We start from the raw sequence: 9,239 nt of genomic DNA, 5'->3' as shown, positions 1-9,239 counted from the left end.
GCCGAACGCGCTAACCAGTGCGCCACGGAAGCCCAAAAATTAAATGGTCGTCGGGTATTGTGGAAACACTTTGGCTTTTTACGTTACATGTGAGAGCTCACAACACCGCTCCCGGGTGGGCTCGAACCACCAACCTTTCGGTTGACAGCCGAACGCGCTAACCATTGCTTCAAGGAAGCCCTAAGATTAAATGTTCGTCAGGTATTGTGGAAAAACTTTGACTTTTTACGTCACATCTGAGACTTCACAACACCGCTCCCGGATGGGCTCGAACCACAAACCTTTTGAATAACAGCTGAACGCTCTAAACATTGCGCCACGGAAGCCCAAAAATTAAATGTTCGTCAGTTATTTTTAAAAAACTCTGAATTTTACGTTACATCTAAGACCTCACAACACCGCTCCCGGGTGGGCTCGAACCACCAACCTTTCGGTTAACAGCCGAACGCGCTAACCATTGCTTCACGGAAGCCCAAAAATTAAATGTTCGTCAGGTATTGTGGAAAAACTTTAACTTTTTACGTCACATATGAGACTTCACAACACCGCTCCCGGATGGGCTCGAACCACAAACCTTTTGAATAACAGCTGAACGCTCTAAACATTGCGCCACGGAAGCCCAAAAATTAAATGTTCGTCAGTTATTTTTAAAAAACTCTGAATTTTACGTTACATCTAAGACCTTACAACACCGCTCCCGGGTGGGCTCGAGCCACCAACCTTTCGGTTAACAGCCGAACGCGCTAACCATTGCGCCACGGAAGCCCAAAAATTAAATGGTCGTCGGGTATTGTGGAAACACTTTGGCTTTTTACGTTACATGTGAGAGCTCACAACACCGCTCCCGGGTGGGCTCGAACCACCAACCTTTCGGTTAACAGCCGAACGCGCTAACCATTGCGCCACAGAAGCCCAAAGATTAAATGTTCGTCAGGTATTTTTAAAAAACTCTGAATTTTACGTTACATCTAAGACCTCACAACACCGCTCCCGGATGGGCTCGAACCACCAACCTTTCGGTTAACAGCCGACGGCGTTAACCATTGCGCAACGGAAGCCCAAAGATTAAATGTCGGTCAGGTATTGTGGGAAAACTTTGGATTTTTACGTTACATGTGAGATCTCACAACACCGCTCCCGGGTGGGCTCGAACCACCAACCTTTCGGTTAACAGCCGAACGCGCTAACCATTGCGCCACAGAAGCCCAAAGATTAAATGTTCGTCAGGTATTGTGGAAAAACTTTGACTTTTTACGTCACATCTGAGACTTCACAACACCGCTCCCGGATGGGCTCGAACCACAAACCTTTTGAATAACAGCTGAACGCTCTAACCATTGCGCCACGGAAGACCAAAAATTAAATGTTCGTCAGTTATTTTTAAAAAACTCTGAATTTTACGTTACATCTAAGACCTCACAACACCGCTCCCGGATGGGTTTGAACCACCAACCTTTCGGTTAACAGCCGACGGCGTTAACCATTGTGCAACGGAAGCCCAAAGATTAAATGTTCGTCAGGTATTGTGGAAAAACTTAGACTTTTTACGTCACATCTGAGACTTCACAACACCGCTCCCGGATGGGCTCGAACCACAAACCTTTTGAATAACAGCTGAACGCTCTAACCATTGCGCCACGGAAGCCCAAAAATTAAATGTTCGACAGTTATTTTTAAAAAACTCTGAATTTTACGTTACATCTAAGACCTCACAACACCGCTCCCGGATGGGCTCGAACCACCAACCTTTCGGTTAACAGCCGAACGCGCTAACCATTGCGCCACGGAAGCCCAAAAATTAAATGTTCGTCAGGTATTGTGGAAAAACTTTGGATTTTTACGTTACATGTGAGATCTCACAACACCGCTCCCGGGTGGGCTCGAACCACCAACCTTTCGGTTAACAGCCGAACGCGCTAACCAGTGCGCCACGGAAGCCCAAAAATTAAATGGTCGTCGGGTATTGTGGAAACACTTTGGCTTTTTACGTTACATGTGAGAGCTCACAACACCGCTCCCGGGTGGGCTCGAACCACCAACCTTTCGGTTAACAGCCGAACGCGCTAACCATTGCGCCACAGAAGCCCAAAGATTAAATGTTCGTCAGGTATTTTTAAAAAACTCTGAATTTTACGTTACATCTAAGACCTCACAACACCGCTCCCGGATGGGCTCGAACCACCAACCTTTCGGTTAACAGCCGACGGCGTTAACCATTGCGCAACGGAAGCCCAAAGATTAAATGTTCGTCAGGTATTGTGGAAAAACTTTGGATTTTTACGTTACATGTGAGATCTCACAACACCGCTCCTGGGTGGGCTCGAACCACCAACCTTTCGGTTAACAGCCGAACGCGTTAACCATTGCGCCACGGAAGCCCAAAGAATAAATGTTCGTCAGTTATTGTGGAAAAACTTTCACTTTTTACGTCACATCTGAGACTTCACAACACCGCTCCCGGATGGGCTCGAACCACAAACCTTTTGAATAACAGCTGAACGCTCTAACCATTGCGCCACGGAAGACCAAAAATTTAATGTTCGTCAGTTATTTTTAAAAAACTGTGAATTTTACGTTACATCTAAGACCTCACAACACCGCTCCCGGATGGGCTCGAACCACCAACCTTTCGGCTAACAGCCGACGGCGTTAACCATTGTGCAAGGGAAGCCCAAAGATTAAATGTTCGTCAGGTATTGTGGAAAAACTTTGGATTTTTACGTTACATGTGAGATCTCACAACACCGCTCCCGGGTGGGCTCGAACCACCAACCTTTCGGTTAACAGCTGAACGCGCTAACCATTGCGCCACGGAAGCCCAAAAATTAAATGGTCGTCGGGTATTGTGGAAACACTTTGGCTTTTTACGTTACATGTGAGAGCTCACAACACCGCTCCCGGGTGGGCTCGAACCACCAACCTTTCGGTTAACAGCCGAACGCGCTAACCATTGCGCCACAGAAGCCCAAAGATTAAATGTTCGTCAGGTATTTTTAAAAAACTCTGAATTTTACGTTACATCTAAGACCTCACAACACCGCTCCCGGATGGGCTCGAACCACCAACCTTTCGGTTAACAGCCGACGGCGTTAACCATTGCGCAACGGAAGCCCAAAGATTAAATGTTCGTCAGGTATTGTGGAAAAACTTTGGATTTTTACGTTACATGTGAGATCTCACAACACCGCTCCTGGGTGGGCTCGAACCACCAACCTTTCGGTTAACAGCCGAACGCGCTAACCATTGCGCCACGGAAGCCCAAAGATTAAATGTTCGTCAGGTATTGTGGAAAAACATTGACTTTTTACGTCACATCTGAGACTTCACAACACCGCTCCCGGATGGGCTCGAACCACAAACCTTTTGAATAACAGCTGAACGCTCTAACCATTGCGCCACGGAAGACCAAAAATTAAATGTTCGTCAGTTATTTTTAAAAAACTCTGAATTTTACGTTACATCTAAGACCTCACAACAACGCTCCCGGATGGGCTCGAACCACCAACCTTTCGGTTAACAGCCGACGGCGTTAACCATTGTGCAAGGGAAGCCCAAAGATTAAATGTTCGTCAGGTATTGTGGAAAAACTTTGACTTTTTACGTCACATCTGAGACTTCACAACACCGCTCCCAGATGGGCTCGAACCACAAACCTTTTGAATAACAGCTGAACGCTCTAACCATTGCGCCACGGAAGCCCAAAAATTAAATGTTCGTCAGTTATTTTTAAAACACTCTGAATTTTACGTTACATCTAAGACCTCACAACACAGCTCCCGGATGGGCTCGAACCACCAACCTTTCGGTTAACAGCCGACGGCGTTAACCATTGCGCAACGGAAGCCCAAAGATTAAATGATCGTCAGGTATTGTGGAAAAACTTTGGATTTTTACGTTACATGTGAGATTTGACAACACCGCTCCCGGGTGGGCTCGAACCACCAACCTTTCGGTTAACAGCCGGACGCGCTAACCATTGCTTCACGGAAGCCCAAATATTAAATGTTCGTCAGGTATTGTGGAAAAACTTTGACTTTTTACGTCACATCTGAGACCTCACAACACCGCTCACGGATGGGCTCGAACCACAAACCTTTTGAATAACAGCTGAACGCTCTAACCATTGCGCCACGGAAGACCAAAAATTAAATGTTCGTCTGTTATTTTTAAAAAACTCTGAATTTTACGTTACATCTAAGACCTCACAACACCGCTCCCGGATGGGCTCGAACCACCAACCTTTCGGTTAACAGCCGATGGCGTTAACCATTGTGCAACGGAAGCCCAAAGATTAAATGTTCGTCAGGTATTGTGGAAAAACTTTGACTTTTTACGTCACATCTGAGACTTCACAACACCGCTCCCGGATGGGCTCGAACCACAAACCTTTTGAATGACAGCTGAACGCTCTAAACATTGCGCCACGGAAGCCCAAAAATTAAATGTTCGTCAGTTATTTTTAAAAAACTCTGAATTTTACGTTACATCTAAGACCTCACAACACCGCTCCCGGGTGGGTTCGAACCACCAACCTTTCGGTTAACAGCCGAACGCGCTAACCATTGCTTCACGGAAGCCCAATAATTAAATGTTCGTCAGGTATTGTGGAAAAACTTTGACTTTTTACGTCACATCTGAGACCTCACAACACCGCTTACGGATGGGCTCGAACCACCAACCTTTCGGTTAACAGCCGACGGCGTTAACCATTGTGCAAGGGAAGCCCAAAGATTAAATGTTCGTCAGGTATTGTGGAAAAACTTTGACTTTTTACGTCACATCTGAGTCTTCACAACACCGCTCCCAGATGGGCTCGAACCACAAACCTTTTGAATAACAGCTGAACGCTCTAACCATTGCGCCACGGAAGCCCAAAAATTAAATGTTCGTCAGTTATTTTTAAAAAACTCTGAATTTTACGTTACATCTAAGACCTCACAACACCGCTCCCGGGTGGGCTCGAACCACCAACCTTTCGGTTAACAGCCGAACGCGCTAACCATTGCTTCACGGAAGCCCAATAATTAAATGTTCGTCAGGTATTGTGGAAAAACTTTGACTTTTTACGTCACATCTGAGACCTCACAACACCGCTCACGGATGGGCTCGAACCACCAACCTTTCGGTTAACAGCCGACGGCGTTAACCATTGTGCAAGGGAAGCCCAAAGATTAAATGTTCGTCAGGTATTGTGGAAAAACTTTGACTTTTTACGTCACATCTGAGACTTCACAACACCGCTCCCAGATGGGCTCGAACCACAAACCTTTTGAATAACAGCTGAACGCTCTAACCATTGCGCCACGGAAGCCCAAAAATTAAATGTTCGTCAGTTATTTTTAAAACACTCTGAATTTTACGTTACATCTAAGACCTCACAACACAGCTCCCGGATGGGCTCGAACACCAACCTTTCGGTTAACAGCCGACGGCGTTAACCATTGCGCAACGGAAGCCCAAAGATTAAATGATCGTCAGGTATTGTGGAAAAACTTTGACTTTTTACGTCACATCTGAGACTTCACAACACCGCTCCCAGATGGGCTCGAACCACAAACCTTTTGAATAACAGCTGAACGCTCTAACCATTGCGCCACGGAAGCCCAAAAATTAAATGTTCGTCAGTTATTTTTAAAACACTCTGAATTTTACGTTACATCTAAGACCTCACAACACAGCTCCCGGATGGGCTCGAACCACCAACCTTTCGGTTAACAGCCGACGGCGTTAACCATTGCGCAACGGAAGCCCAAAAATTAAATGTTCGTCAGGTATTGTGGAAAAACTTTGACTTTTTACGTCACATCTGAGACCTCACAACACCGCTCACGGATGGGCTCGAACCACAAACCTTTTGAATAACAGCTGAACGCTCTAAACATTGCGCCACGGAAGCCCAAAAATTAAATGTTCGTCAGTTATTTTTAAAAAACTCTGAATTTTACGTTACATCTAAGACCTTACAACACCGCTCCCGGGTGGGCTCGAGCCACCAACCTTTCGGTTAACAGCCGAACGCGCTAACCATTGCGCCACGGAAGCCCAAAAATTAAATGGTCGTCGGGTATTGTGGAAACACTTTGGCTTTTTACGTTACATGTGAGAGCTCACAACACCGCTCCCGGGTGGGCTCGAACCACCAACCTTTCGGTTAACAGCCGAACGCGCTAACCATTGCGCCACAGAAGCCCAAAGATTAAATGTTCGTCAGGTATTTTTAAAAAACTCTGAATTTTACGTTACATCTAAGACCTCACAACACCGCTCCCGGATGGGCTCGAACCACCAACCTTTCGGTTAACAGCCGACGGCGTTAACCATTGCGCAACGGAAGCCCAAAGATTAAATGTCGGTCAGGTATTGTGGGAAAACTTTGGATTTTTACGTTACATGTGAGATCTCACAACACCGCTCCCGGGTGGGCTCGAACCACCAACCTTTCGGTTAACAGCCGAACGCGCTAACCATTGCGCCACAGAAGCCCAAAGATTAAATGTTCGTCAGGTATTGTGGAAAAACTTTGACTTTTTACGTCACATCTGAGACTTCACAACACCGCTCCCGGATGGGCTCGAACCACAAACCTTTTGAATAACAGCTGAACGCTCTAACCATTGCGCCACGGAAGACCAAAAATTAAATGTTCGTCAGTTATTTTTAAAAAACTCTGAATTTTACGTTACATCTAAGACCTCACAACACCGCTCCCGGATGGGTTCGAACCACCAACCTTTCGGTTAACAGCCGACGGCGTTAACCATTGTGCAACGGAAGCCCAAAGATTAAATGTTCGTCAGGTATTGTGGAAAAACTTAGACTTTTTACGTCACATCTGAGACTTCACAACACCGCTCCCGGATGGGCTCGAACCACAAACCTTTTGAATAACAGCTGAACGCTCTAACCATTGCGCCACGGAAGCCCAAAAATTAAATGTTCGACAGTTATTTTTAAAAAACTCTGAATTTTACGTTACATCTAAGACCTCACAACACCGCTCCCGGATGGGCTCGAACCACCAACCTTTCGGTTAACAGCCGAACGCGCTAACCATTGCGCCACGGAAGCCCAAAAATTAAATGTTCGTCAGGTATTGTGGAAAAACTTTGGATTTTTACGTTACATGTGAGATCTCACAACACCGCTCCCGGGTGGGCTCGAACCACCAACCTTTCGGTTCACAGCCGAACGCGCTAACCAGTGCGCCACGGAAGCCCAAAAATTAAATGGTCGTCGGGTATTGTGGAAACACTTTGGCTTTTTACGTTACATGTGAGAGCTCACAACACCGCTCCCGGGTGGGCTCGAACCACCAACCTTTCGGTTAACAGCCGAACGCGCTAACCATTGCGCCACAGAAGCCCAAAGATTAAATGTTCGTCAGGTATTTTTAAAAAACTCTGAATTTTACGTTACATCTAAGACCTCACAACACCGCTCCCGGATGGGCTCGAACCACCAACCTTTCGGTTAACAGCCGACGGCGTTAACCATTGCGCAACGGAAGCCCAAAGATTAAATGTCCATCAGGTATTGTGGAAAAACTTTGGATTTTTACGTTACATGTGAGATCTCACAACACCGCTCCCGGGTGGGCTCGAACCACCAACCTTTCGGTTAACAGCCGAACGCGCTAACCAGTGCGCCACGGAAGCCCAAAAATTAAATGGTCGTCGGGTATTGTGGAAACACTTTGGCTTTTTACGTTACATGTGAGAGCTCACAACACCGCTCCCGGGTGGGCTCGAACCACCAACCTTTCGGTTAACAGCCGAACGCGCTAACCATTGCGCCACAGAAGCCCAAAGATTAAATGTTCGTCAGGTATTTTTAAAAAACTCTGAATTTTACGTTACATCTAAGACCTCACAACACCGCTCCCGGATGGGCTCGAACCACCAACCTTTCGGTTAACAGCCGACGGCGTTAACCATTGCGCAACGGAAGCCCAAAGATTAAATGTCCGTCAGGTATTGTGGAAAAACTTTGGATTTTTACGTTACATGTGAGATCTCACAACACCGCTCCTGGGTGGGCTCGAACCACCAACCTTTCGGTTAACAGCCGAACGCGTTAACCATTGCGCCACGGAAGCCCAAAGAATAAATGTTCGTCAGTTATTGTGGAAAAACTTTCACTTTTTACGTCACATCTGAGACTTCACAACACCGCTCCCGGATGGGCTCGAACCACAAACCTTTTGAATAACAGCTGAACGCTCTAACCATTGCGCCACGGAAGACCAAAAATTTAAGTTCGTCAGTTATTTTTAAAAAACTCTGAATTTTACGTTACATCTAAGACCTCACAAAACCGCTCCCGGATGGGCTCGAACCACCAACCTTTCGGCTAACAGCCGACGGCGTTAACCATTGTGCAAGGGAAGCCCAAAGATTAAATGTTCGTCAGGTATTGTGGAAAAACTTTGACTTTTTACGTCACATCTGAGACCTCACAACACCGCTCACGGATGGGCTCGAACCACAAACCTTTTGAATAACAGCTGAACGCTCTAACCATTGCGCCACGGAAGCCCAAAAATTAAATGTTCGTCAGTTATTTTTAAAAAACTCTGAATTTTACGTTACATCTAAGACCTCACAACACCGCTCCCGGATGGGCTCGAACCACCAACCTTTCGGTTAACAGCCGAACGCGCTAACCATTGCGCCACGGAAGCCCAAAAATTAAATGTTCGTCAGGTATTGTGGAAAAACTTTGGATTTTTACGTTACATGTGAGATCTCACAACACCGCTCCCGGGTGGGCTCGAACCACCAACCTTTCGGTTAACAGCTGAACGCGCTAACCATTGCGCCACGGAAGCCCAAAAATTAAATGGTCGTCGGGTATTGTGGAAACACTTTGGCTTTTTACGTTACATGTGAGAGCTCACAACACCGCTCCCGGGTGGGCTCGAACCACCAACCTTTCGGTTAACAGCCGAACGCGCTAACCATTGCGCCACAGAAGCCCAAAGATTAAATGTTCGTCAGGTATTTTTAAAAAACTCTGAATTTTACGTTACATCTAAGACCTCACAACACCGCTCCCGGATGGGCTCGAACCACCAACCTTTCGGTTAACAGCCGACGGCGTTAACCATTGCGCAACGGAAGCCCAAAGATTAAATGTTCGTCAGGTATTGTGGAAAAACTTTGGATTTTTACGTTACATGTGAGATCTCACAACACCGCTCCTGGGTGGGCTCGAACCACCAACCTTTCGGTTAACAGCCG

The 9,239-nt window shown here is 46.4% G+C and overlaps 1 non-coding gene across 1 annotated transcript; it reads right to left on the bottom strand.

Annotated features, from left to right (window-relative positions):
- Positions 1-7,142: 7,142 nt before the first annotated feature.
- Positions 7,143-7,215, bottom strand: TRNAH-GUG (transfer RNA histidin (anticodon GUG)). The gene has a single exon. It is a non-coding gene; the product is annotated as a tRNA-His (tRNA).
- Between the last annotated feature and the right edge of the window lie 2,024 nt (positions 7,216-9,239).

Source organism: Phalangium opilio, unplaced genomic scaffold (assembly GCF_054372755.1).
Source record: "Phalangium opilio isolate 3A_F unplaced genomic scaffold, DU_Popi_V2 ptg000352l_1, whole genome shotgun sequence".
NCBI classification, from domain to species: Eukaryota; Metazoa; Arthropoda; class Arachnida; order Opiliones; family Phalangiidae; genus Phalangium; species Phalangium opilio.
This window is presented reverse-complemented; position numbering and strand designations above follow the sequence as displayed.